Genomic DNA, 13,145 nt, shown 5'->3' with positions numbered 1-13,145 from the left:
AGAACCACCATATGATCCACCAATCCCACTGCAGAGAAAACTAATTGAAAAAGACACATGCACCCCAATGTTCATAGCAGCACTGTTTACAATAACCAAGACACAGAAGCAACCCAAGTGCCAATCAACAGACAATTGGTTTAAGAAGATGTGGTGTATATATATACAGTGGAATATTACTCAGCCATAAAAGAACGAAATATTGCCACTTGTGGCAACACGGATGGATCTAGAGAATATCATACTAAGTGAAGTAAGTCAGAGAGAGAAAGACAAATATCACATGATATCACTTATATGTGGAATCTAAAAAATAATACAAGTTAATTTACAAAACAGAAACAGACTCACAGGCATAGAAGACAAACTTATGGCTACCAAGGGGATAGGAAGTGAGGGAGGGATAAATTAGGAGTATGGAATTAACAGGGACAAACTACTATACATAAAATAGATAAGCAACAAGGATTTACCATATAGCATACGGAACTATGTTCAATATTTTGTAGTAACCTATAATGGAAAATAATCTGAAAAAATATATATAACTGAATCACTTTGCTGTACACCTGAAACCAGCACAATATTGTAAATCAACTATACTCCAATTAAAAAAAAACTATTACTATAAAAAACCCCATTGGCCATTTGTAATTAGCATAATCTTTTGCCAAATTTAATGCTAAGATACTTTAGTTTCACAAACTACCCTTACCACTTAATGCTCCCACCAGTGCCATTGCCTTCATTCCTAAGACCATAGCAAGTTATTTACATTGTCCTTTACAACAGTAAGTATTTTTCACCTCTCTTAGACATGCTCGATGTTGTAAAATGCAGAAAGCAAAAAATAATTCAATTGGAAAGACTGAGTCTCTTGTTAGTGTCAGGATATTTAAACATTTAGCTCAAGTATTGATTCTTTTTGCATTTAAATCAATTTTAGATGTTAACAATAGCTAATCTAATTGCTAGTGACCCTATAACTAACATAAGAACACAAATCATGGGCATCAAGTACGTATTAAAGTCAAATAACAGGTAATTTTTTTCTCTTAGTTCTTTGAGCGTATTGATTAAACCCAATGTAATTTCTCTTTTCAAATGGAATTCCAGCTCTTATTTGAGAATGAAGAAGTAACAACATCCCCTGTAAAGGGCTATCAGACCTCCTTCCATGTCAGTGGAAAGGAGGAAACGAAAATTAAACATGTCAGCCAAAGCACAGATGGGAAACTGGGTAAGCTGATCAACCTCTATTTTGATTACTACATTTGTTAGGGCTAAATGCTTGATCTGTGTTTGAGAATGGCAGTTACGCTGCTAAAAAGAAAGGAAATGAATGATCCCATCAACATTGTGATGTAGTTGAGATTTATCTGCATCAAATCTAACTCTGTTTGGGATAAGCTGAAAATCTTGATCTGTTTAAAAGGTTCCAATTTGGGGCTTCCCTGGTGGCGCAGTGGTTGAGAGTCAGCCTGCCGATGCAGGGGACGTGGGTTCGTGCCCCGGTCCGGGAAGATCCCACATGCCGCGGAGCGGCTGGGCCCGTGAGCCATGGCCGATGAGCCTGTGCGTCCGGAGCCTGTGCTCCGCAACGGGAGAGGCCACAACAGTGAGAGGCCCGTGTACCGCCAAAAAAAAAAAAAAAAAGGTTCCAATTTGGCAGAACTTTCTTCCCTGTCAGCACCGAAAAAAGTCTTTGAAATGCATAGAAACTCTACAAATGAAAGGAGAAGTACGCATGGAGTGAACACGGTCCCAAACATTTTGTAATATTCCACAAGTTTTAAGGGAAAGATATTTAGTGAATCAGAAACAGGAAGCTGGTCTCTACTGGAGCCTATAGCATCTTTGATATGATGTTAATGATTTGCAGAGCCTCTTCCTCTCCACTCCCAACTGATGTGAACTGGGCCAAGGTTAAGTTGATGGAACTACTTAAGCATTCCCTCTAGCTTTTCCCACAAAGATCAGCACAAGGATTAGCAATGGTGTTGTTTATATTACGTTGATTTACTATATCACGCTGCTCCTCATTCCTAACCTTTATGATTCATTCACAGTATTTCACCAAATGCACTCATAAAGTGGGGTTAATCACACTTGCCTATTATAGTGGACAGCTATTGCTCTTGTCTTAATCTTCAGATAAAAGCATTTGAATCTCCTCTGAGGAATACAACTTCCCTACTCAATCCATGGTGTTACGAATACGGATGTTCTCATCCCCAACTCCAAAGATGGGCACATACATCAGGACTGATGCAACCAGAGCCCAGACTCCTGCTGTCCTTGGTCTTTGGTGCCCTGCCCCATCCTTCTATGCAGCAATGGATTTTGCTCCCAGGCCAATTTGGAAACATCGTCTCTGAAGAAATTTAGTCAGTGTATGTGGTGTATTCATGCAATAGTAATTCAGAGTAGAGGTTGGCATACCAGAGACGACCAAATTTGCATTGGCATTTAGAGAGAAGCCCAGACTGACTACCTTCCCCCAGCACCCTAAAGTAAATCCTATCATCCACATTCCTATTGACAAACACAAAATCTAGCTCTAAGTTTGGAGCTGAACAAAGGAAACCTCACCAAAGCCACCTATATCAATTGGACTTGTCCTTGATTCACAAGTAAATGAGTAAAAGACCATGGGTTGGTAGGAAATTCAGTACCTCAAGTTTATTTGGAGAACAACCAAAATAAATATCAAAATAACTGACCTAGACAGTGGAAATATAAATAATTCATAAAACATAAGAAGCTACAAGGAATTCTCATTAATGTCCAAAAAGAGAAGATAATGTATTCATTTAAACCAAAAGAGACTACTATGAAAAAAGAGCAGGTGGAAAACAATGAAGAGTTCATGGAAATTAAAAATACAATCACCAAAATAAAAAAATAACTCTAAGGAATGCAAGAAAAAACTTAAGAAAATCTCCTGGAATATAGAGGAAAAAGACCAGAGACAGAAAACATGAAGGGAAAAATGTCAAGAGGAGTAGAGCAACTAAAAGAACCAATCAATACCTGTCCAACAGGAGTTCCAGGAATACAGACAGAGAAAAAAATTTAAAATAATAGAAGAACATACCCCAGAGTTGATATAAGATATAAAAATTCAGATTGAAAAGGCTTATTAAGTATAGAACAGGATGAGTTTGTAAAAGAAAAAAAGATTCATTCTGAAATTTCAGAACAGGTATAAAGAGAACACACCAAAAGCTTTGGGGCGGGGGGCGGGTTAGGGGAAACAGGTTACTACAAACAAGTAACAATTTCAGGGATTCCATTGACACATGGGATGCAAGAAAGCAATGGGGTAAAGCAGAGCAGACCAGCTGTGGGAGATGCTTGACATTCCAGCCAGAGAAGTGGCCACTGGTGGAGTAGAGCAGGCCAGGGACCACTTACACCTGAGATGGATGATAGACCAGCACATACCAGAGGTAGAAGTCCAAGTAAAATGTTGAAGGAACAGCCTCACTGAGCAACCAAGAGTGTCAGTCATACCCAGTGCAACCTAGCAGCTGTAAATATCTGTAGTGGATTTCCAGGTGAAACCAAGACAGGTATTCTTAGCTGAGACACCAAGAGGTGGTTAAAGCAGTATTGAAACATCAAGATAGCTTATTCCAAGTGAAAAATCAGACAATGTAATAAAGATATTATCCAGGAAAAAAAAATTAGAAAAGCAAGCAAGAAAGCAATGAAGTAATGATTTCAAACAACTAGGAAAATATATATATATTTTTTTTCTTTATTTTTTGCGGTACGTGGGCCTCTCACTGTTGTGGCCTCTCCCGTTGTGGAGCACAGGCTCTGGACGTGCAGGCTGAGCAGCCATGGCTCACGGGCCCAGCTGCTCCGTGGCATGTGGGATCTTCCCGGACCGGGGCACAAACTCGTGTCCCCTGCATCGGCAGGCGGACTCTCAACCACTCCGCCACCAGGGAAGCCCAGGAAAAAATATTTTGAGCATAAAATTCTATACGCAGGCACACTATCAACCAAGTGTGAAAGTGAAATGAAGACATTTCATACATGCAAAGACTTAGAACGGTTCTTATGTATCTCTACTGAAAAAAGTTGAAAAGTACCAAAATACACTTTAGCAACACCAAAGAGGAATCCCATGACAAAGGATGACACAGGATCTAAGAAGCAGCAGAAGAAACCCACAAAGGCCATAAAAAGAAATAATGGGGATAGATTTGTGCAATGTGACAATAACATAGTCTATTTAAAAGTAAGCATTCTGAACTTCCCTGGTGGCGCAGTGGTCAAGAATCCGCCTGCTAACGCAGGGGACACGGGTTCGTGCCCTGGTTCGGGAGGATCCCACATGCCGTGGAGCGGCTGGGCCCGAGAGCCATGGCCACGGAGCCTGCGCATCCGGAGCCTGTGCTCCACAACGGGAGAGGCCCGCGTACAGCAAAAAAAAAAAAAAAAAAAAGAATAGATGGGCAAGAAGAAAGATGGAAATTCTAAAAAGGAATCGAAAAGAAATCTAGAGATCAAAAACAAATGAAGAATGTGATAGGCTTTGGTGGGCTCGTTCGTAGGCTGGACATGGCTGAGGAAGAAGCATGAGGATATGTCAATAAAAACTTCCAAAACTGAAAAGCAAAGAGAAAAAAGACTGGAAAAATGGAACAGAATATTCAAGTTCCATGGGACAACTAAAGAAGGCATAACATAGGTATTCCTTTTGGGAATGTCAGAAAGACAATTTCCTCAAATTAATATTAGACACCAAATATTAGACACACATCCAGGAAGCTCAAAGAACAATAAGCAGGGTAAATGTCCCCAAAATTACACACAGGCATATGATATTCAAACTGTAAAAAATCAAAGATTAAAAAATTTTGAATGAGGCCAGAGGGGGGAAAATATCTCACCTATAGGGGAACAAAGATAAGAACTAACATCTGACTTCTCAAAAATTGTGCAAGTAAGCAGAGAGTGGAGGGACTTCCCTGGTGGCGCAGTGGTTAAGAATCCGCCTGCCAATGCAGGGTACACAGGTTCGATCCCTGGTCCAGGAAGATCCCACATGCCATGGAGTAACTAAGTCCGTGTGCCACAACTACTGAGCCTGCGCTCTAGAGCCCGCGAGCACAACTGCTGAGCCTGCGTGCCACAACTACTGAAGCCCACGTGACTAGAGCTCGTGCTCTGCAACAAAAGAAGCCACCACAATGAGAAGTCCGTGCACCGCAAGGAAGAGTAGCTCCCGCTCACTGCAACTAGAGAAAGCCCATGCGCAGCAACTAAGACCCAACGCAGCCAAAAATAAATTAATTTTTTAAAAAAAGAAGAGAGTAGAGTGAAATATTTAAAGTGTTGAGGAGAAAGAAACATTAACCTAGAATTCTGCATCCTGAGAAATTATCATTCAAAAGTGAAGGATAACTAAAGACTTTCTCAGACAAACAAAAACTGAGAGAATTTGTTGCCAATAGACCTGCCTCGTCAGAAATGTTAAAGAAGTTCTTCAGGGAGAAGGAAAATAATATAGGTCGGAAACTCAGATTTACATAAAGAAAAGAACATTAGAGGAAGAATAAGCAAAGGTAAAATAAAACTTTTTTGCTAAATCTTAGTTGATCTAACAGATAAAGCTTTGCTCAAAATAATAAAAGCAACAATGTGTTCTATAATTTTAGCAAAATGAAAAGAAACTGGGAGGCAGAGACAGAAGGAAGTTAAGAGAAGTGTAGGGACACTAATTTCCTCATCTTACCTAGGAGAGAATCAGATCGTTGATGGATCAAGAAAAAAGAGGTTTAAGTATATTTTTGTAAGCTAAATAGTAACTTATAAAATAATCAAAATTGCATGGGGCTTCCCTGGTGGCGCAGTGGTTGAGAGTCCGCCTGCCGATGCAGGGGACGTGGGTTCGTGCCCCGGTCCAGGAAGATCCCACATGCCGCGGAGCGGCTAGGCCCGTGAGCCATGGCCGCTGAGCCTGCACATACAGAGCCTGTGCTCCGTAACGGGAGAGGCCACAACAGTGAGAGGCCCGCGTAAAGCAAAAAAAAAAAAAAAATTGCATGAAAGGGTAAGGAACTGAGAAGTGTTAAGTGGGCTAAACTCCATATCTTTCATGGAAGGCAGTCAAGAGTATACCCGACAGTTGATAAACCAAATAATAGAGACATAGAATACTATTTAGAGTTCTAGATATGTCCATAAGGAGGACCAAAACCAGAAATGGTCCAAAGTGGTTAACTCCAAGGCATGGACTCACAGTTGTGAGCTGGAGAGTAAAAAGCAGAGACTTCTTCCTGTCAATTTATACACTTCTAAATTGGAGGTTGAATTTTTATTTGCATGATCATGTCTGTTATTTAAATATTAACAAAAAGTAGAATTCTACATAGGAAACCTATAGGATAAAATTTCAGAGGAAAATCCATGGCAATAATTATATTATTATTTTACAAGAAAGACTAAAAATAGGTGGTCAAGATTTCAACTCAAGAAACCAGAAAAAGAAAAACAAATAAGCCCAAAGAAAGTAGAAAGAATTAATAAAGATGAAAGTGAAAACTAGTAAGGGAATAACAATAGAAATGATAAAAGCAATAGCTGTGTTTTTAAGACATTAGAAATATCAAGAGAGATATTTGTAACTTTAATCAAAGACAAGATTTTTCATTTCAATGGTGAAAGAAAAGTGCATTCCTTTCCTTCTGAATGTGTGAGCCTTTACACATACTTAAGAGTACAAGTAAAACAAAAGCAAGGTTTAATGCTCTATAGGTCATCCGGGCATTTAGGGCCATGCCACCATGATAGATGATAGGTAGATAGATACATAGATAGATAGCAACAACACTGCTTTATTTCAGCATTAATTTTGACCTAAATAAAACTGCTGCCTTATAATCAAGTTTATTCAGTCAACAGTCTTTTAAGTTCAACAGGCTTCTACTAATTTAGAAGACAGTGAGATTACTTTTAAAAAAATCTTATTATAAAGCACATTGATTTAAAGGCCCAGATTCCAAAAGGAAATTGTCCTGATATAGATTTAATAACGTATAAATATAATAAATAAAAATTAATATTCTATGTAAAATAAACATTTGCTAGGAAAACATAAATTGCTAAAATTGATTTTAAAAGAAATAGCCTGAATAGAGTAGTAACAATTTAAAAACTGTTGTCAAAGGCCCAAACAACTTCAGACACAAGTTCTTCCAAATTTGCAAGGAAAGGAAAGGCAAACTAAAAAAAGAGAGAGAGAGATATTGAGAAATGAGAGCTTCCAAATTTAGCGTCATCTTGATACCAGAACCTGGCAAGGGAGGCATTGAAAAAGAAAATCAGACCATGGTTCTTAACCTGGAGTCTCTAGACACTGGGATATTGATGATGGAACTTTAAGAGGATCCCCAAATTCTTGAAATAGTATGGATGATTGGGAATATATGATATACATATTATATATATATATATACATATATATTATTCTGAAGAGAGAGTACAAGGCTTCCATCAGATTTTCAAACATGTATATGACCTACAAAAAGAACCACGACAGTAGAGCAATTTCATCAATGAGAATAAATATGTTGTAAATAAAATATCAATGAAATGAAACTAGCAATGTATTTAAAAACTATTATATGACCTAGGAGGTTTTACACAAGGATTTGAGATAGTCACCACAAAGAAATCTACTTATGTTAATAGTGATAATCTCTGGGTAGCAGGAATATAAAATTTTATTTTTGCTTTTTCTATATTTTCTAATTTTACTATAGTGAATGTGCATTACTTGTATAATAATAAAAGGTTATAAATAAATCTGGTAGCACATTTTAAAAGCTATTATTGAGAACATTTTTAAAAGCCATATATATATATGTATATATAATGTTCTCTATTAATAAAGGAGAAAATCTACAAGTACATGTTTATGGAGAGCAAAAAGGTATTTAATAAATTTTAACAGACATATCTAAGAATTATAGAAACCAGAAATAGAATACTTGCTTAATGAAATAAAACACAGTACTAAACATCATATTTTTCTTAAAAAATGAATTATTAAAGGCACTCTGATTAATATTAGGAAGAAGACAAGGATGCTTCTATTGCTGATTTAGCCAAAATTATTATGGAGTTTCAAGCTAAGCTAATAAATACAGGACAGAAGAGACATACTAGCTTGAACCATAAAAAACTGTCAATTTGTAGGACAAAATGGTGAAATAGCAATTTCATATGGTTCAACATAAGACAAATTTGAAAGGAAGAGACATTTATCATTATTTGCAGATGATTTGAGGTCAGCCTAGAAAATCCATGGGAATAATAAAAAATAGTTACAAACAACTATGAGAGTTCTATAAAGAGACCAGTTAAAAGATAACAGCTTTCCTAGATTCCTAGCAGTAGTCAGATAGAAGATTTAAAAATTTTAAATATAAAATATACATAAATATTTTAAATATAAAATCAATATTTTAATAAATAATATTATAAACTTTAAAATTTTAAATGTAAAAACATATAGAATCTATAATAGCAATAAAAACTATGTAATACCTCAGAATAAATTTAACAAGAATTTTGCAAGATTTATGCTAATAAACTCTAAAATTTACCTGAAGGTCTTTGCATTAGTTTCCTGTGGCTGCTGTAGTACACCGCCACTAACTGGCCAGTTTGGTTCCTTTATAGAGCCTCTGAGGGAGATACTGTCCCATCCCTCTCTCCTAGCTTCTGGTCATTGCTGGCACTTCTTAACACCCCGTGGCCTGAAGATGCATCATTTCGATCTCTAGCTCTATCTTCACATAGTCTTCTAGATCTTCACAAAATCCTCTATTTGTGTGTCCTTTCTATCTCTTGTAAGGACTCTCATTTGATTTAGGACCACCCTAATTCAATACGATCTCATCTCAATACTTACCTTAATTACATCTGCAAAAATCCTATTTCCAAATAAGGTACATTTTGGGGTTCTGAATAGATGTGAATTTTGGGAGGACACTATTCAACCCACTACAGGCTTAACATGACCTGAAGAAATATACTATGTTCCTGAATAGGAGGACTTAACATTTTAAATATATCATTTTGTAATTAAAAAAAAATACTAAGAGAGCAACAAAAATTAAATGGAGATAAAATACAATACAATATTAATTACTATAAAAGGAGACAGGAAGGAGGAATAAAGACAAGATGAAACCAATAGAAAACAAATAGAAAGATGATAAATTTAATCCCAATTATATCAACAAACCCACTAAAAATAAGTAGATGTCAGACAGTTTTTAGAAAAGAATAAATTATATTATGTTCATTAAGCACACTTTAAACATAAAGACACAGATAACTTGAAAGTATAATAATGGAAAAAAGATATAGCATGGAAACACCAATCAAAAGAAAGCTGGGGGCTTCCCTGGTGGCGCAGTGGTTGAGAGGCCGCCTGCCGATGCAGGGGACACGGGTTCGTGCCCTGGTCCGGGAAGATCTCACATGCCGCAGAGCCGCTGAGCCTGCGAGTCCGGAGCCTGTGCTCCGCAACGGGAGAGGCCACAACATGAGAGGCCCACGTACAGCAAAAAAAAAAAAAAAGAAAGATAAGTAGGAAATCCCAGAATGTATTAAAATTAAGAAACATACTTCTAAAAAAAAAAAAAAAAAAAGAAACATACTTCTAAATGACCTGTGGGCCAAAGAGGAAATCACAAAGGAAATTCGAAAATATTTGAACTGAAAAAAAAAGAAAATAAAACATATTAAAATTTGTGGGGTGCACCTAAAGCAGTGCCTAGAACGAAATCAATGGCTTCTAATGAATACATTAGAAAAGAGGAATAGTTCAAAATCAATACTCTAAGCTTTCATTTTATGAATACAGAAAATGAAAAGCAACTTAAAAACAGAGCAGAAGGAAGGAAATAATAAAGAATGTACTGCAATCAGTGAAATAAAAAGTATATATACAATAAAGAAATCATCACAGATGAAAATCTATTCTTTAAATAGAGTAATAATATCTATAATCTCCTGGAAAAAATAATCAATAGAAGAGAGAGAAGACACAAATGACCAATATCAGGAGTTTCAAAATATGATGTCACTACACATTCTACTGATATTAAGAGAACATGATGACAACTTTTTGCCAATAAACTTGACAACATAGACAAATTCTTGGAAAAAATACAATTTACCAAAACTGATATAAAAATATAAAAATACTAATACTCTGACATATGTTAAAGAAATGGAATTCATGGATAAAATTCCATAAATATCATCCAGGTCTACGTGACTTTCAAGGTAAATTTTTCCAAATATTCAAGGAGAAATAATAATCTCTCTCAAACCCTTTCAGGGATTAGAGAAAAGAGGAACACTTAACTACTTGTTTTATGAGGCTAACATAAATCTGATGCCAAAACCAAAATCCTTTCTGCATGTGGAGTAAAAAATTCTAAATAAAACATTAGTAAATTTAATAGAGATGTAAAAAAAAAAATTTCATAATGACCAAGTATGGTTCATCCCAGGAATGCAAGTTTCATTTAACATTCTAAAATAATCAATATAATTCTTCACATTGATAGAAAAAAAGAAAAAAACATATAATTATCTCAATAAATACAGAAAATGGATTTGATTAAAAAAAAGAAGACCCACTCAGGAAAAAGATGCTCAGCATATTAAAATAGAATGGAATTTTATTAATATAAGAAAAACTATCTACAAATAAGCCCCAAACCAAAACATCACAGCTTACATATCTGATGGTGCAATATTGAATATTTTCCCTCTGAGGTACAAATTCAATTCTGTGAAAGAAAGCATGGCTTTTTCAACATATGAGGCTAGAACTGTTGTATATCCATATGGGAAGAAAACCTCAAACTTGGCTCCTACCTTATACCACATATAAAAATTAATTAAAGATAGCTCATAAGTATAAATGTCTAATTAAAATATCAAATTTCTAGAAGAAAACATAGAACATCTTCATCACCTTGGATAGACAAAGATTTCTTAAATAGGTTACAAAAGACAGTAACCATAAAAGAATAAAAACATAATTGGACTTAATTGAAATTAAGAACTTTTGTTCAGTATGAGAACTTTAGTATGAGAATGAAGAGGCAGGTCACATACTAGGATAATATTTTCATTATCTATATGTCTATCTATCTATCTGACAAAAGGGTTATATCCAGAAGGTATAAAGAACTCATACAAATAAGACAAAAAAGCACAAACAATTTAAAGAATGGGCAAAAGGCTTGAACAAGTATCACACAAAAGAGATTATCCAATAGCCAATAAGTATATGAGAAGATGGTCAATGTAATTATTCATGAGAGGGATGCAAATTAAAACCACAAGATACTATTATACATCTACCAGAAAGTCTAAAATTTGAAAGACTAAAAAAACCAAGTATTGGGAAAGATATGGAGCAGTTGGGACTCTCCTACAATTGCTGGTGGGAGTTTAACTTTAGAACACAATTAAGCAGTATCTTTTAAAGCTAAATTTACTTCTAGTCCCTGACTCAGCAATTGTACTTCAGGTATACGACCAAGAGAAATGAGAATATATGCCCAATAAAGGACATGTGTAGTAATGTTCATAGCAGCTTTCTTCATTATAGTCAAAAACTAGAAACAACTTAAAGGTCCATCAGCAGGAGGATGGATTACTAATCTATTGTGTATTCATATAATGGAATACAAAACAATAATTTGAAAAATGGACTACTAGCCCACACAACAACATAGATGAATCCCACAGATACGTTGAGCAAAGGAAGATATCATAAAATTGTTTGATTTCATTTATATTAAATTCAAGAACAGGTCAAATGAGTTGATTTTTTTTTTTTTTAAATGAGTTGATTTTGATAGAAGTCAGAAGAGTGGTTACCCCTGGGGTGGGCGGGTGAAGTGGCAAGAGGCAACTTTCTGAGGTGATGGAAATGTTTTATATCTTGATCTGGATGATAGTTAATCAGATGTATACAAATGTAAAAAGTTATTGGGCTGTAATTTGTACACTTTCCTATTTCATTATATCTTTTCCAGACATAATTTAAAAGATGCTAAATTTTAATAATTATAAAATGAAGGGCTTCCCTGGTGGCACAGTGGTTAAGAATCTGTCTGCCAATGCAGGGGACACAGGTTCGAGCCCTGGTCCAGGAAGATCCCACATGCTGCAGAGCAACTAAGCCCATGCACCACAACTACTGAGCCTGCGCTCTAGAGCCTGCGAGCTGCAACTACTGAAGCCCATGTATGTGCCTAGAGCCCATGCTCTGCAGCAAGAGAAGCCACCGCCAAGAGAAGCCTGAGCACCACAATGAAGAGTAACCCCCGCTCGCTGCAACTACGGAAAGCTCACATGCAGCAACGAAGACCCAACGCAGCCAAAAATAAATAAATAAATAAATAATAAATAAATAAATTTATTTAAAATAACAGTTAAAAAAAATAAAATGAAAAAATTTTAATTAGCCACACTTTTGCAATCAGATTGGCAAAGACTGAAGAGTATAGATAGACACTTGGGGAAAGTTAGCCTATTGTATACTGTCAAGGGGAGGGTAAAATGGTACACATTTGAAGGACAATTTGGCAATATACATGAAAATTTTAATATATATACCCTTTGACTCAGCAATTTCACTTTTGCAGTATACCCTAATGAAATATTCACACAAGTACTCAAAGATATGTGTAAAGATTCACAGAATCATTACTTATAAAAGAAAAAAGTTGGAAAAAAGATATGTCCATCAATAAGGGAATAGTTAAATAAGTTTTTTTAAATCCATGAAAAAAAATCCACGAAATATCTTATAGCTATGAAAAAGCTTGAGGTACAACTATATGTTTTGACCTAATAGAAATGAGACTATGAACTGGATAAACAAAGATGGGAAAGCCCGGGCTCCTAGCCTCCATTCTACCACATATCCAGTCACTTCTACATTCTTTATCTCAGTTTATTTATAAAATGGAGTTAATATTGCTGCTTCTTATCCATCTTACAAGTAAGGGGCAAACAAAAGAAGCCCTTTGAAAAGTAGAAAGCATTGTAGAAGTGCAAAGTATTATTCCTGAAAAACATTCTTT

General features: G+C 35.8%; 1 pseudogene; it reads left to right on the top strand.

Annotated features, from left to right (window-relative positions):
* Positions 1–3,353: 3,353 nt before the first annotated feature.
* On the top strand, positions 3,354–3,646 carry LOC116748637 (annotated as a pseudogene).
* Positions 3,647–13,145: the final 9,499 nt, after the last annotated feature.

This window comes from Phocoena sinus, chromosome 2, assembly GCF_008692025.1.
Source record: "Phocoena sinus isolate mPhoSin1 chromosome 2, mPhoSin1.pri, whole genome shotgun sequence".
Classification (NCBI taxonomy): Eukaryota; Metazoa; Chordata; class Mammalia; order Artiodactyla; family Phocoenidae; genus Phocoena; species Phocoena sinus.
The sequence above is the reverse complement of the archived record's forward strand: the minus strand, read 5'-3'. Positions and strand labels throughout refer to the sequence as shown.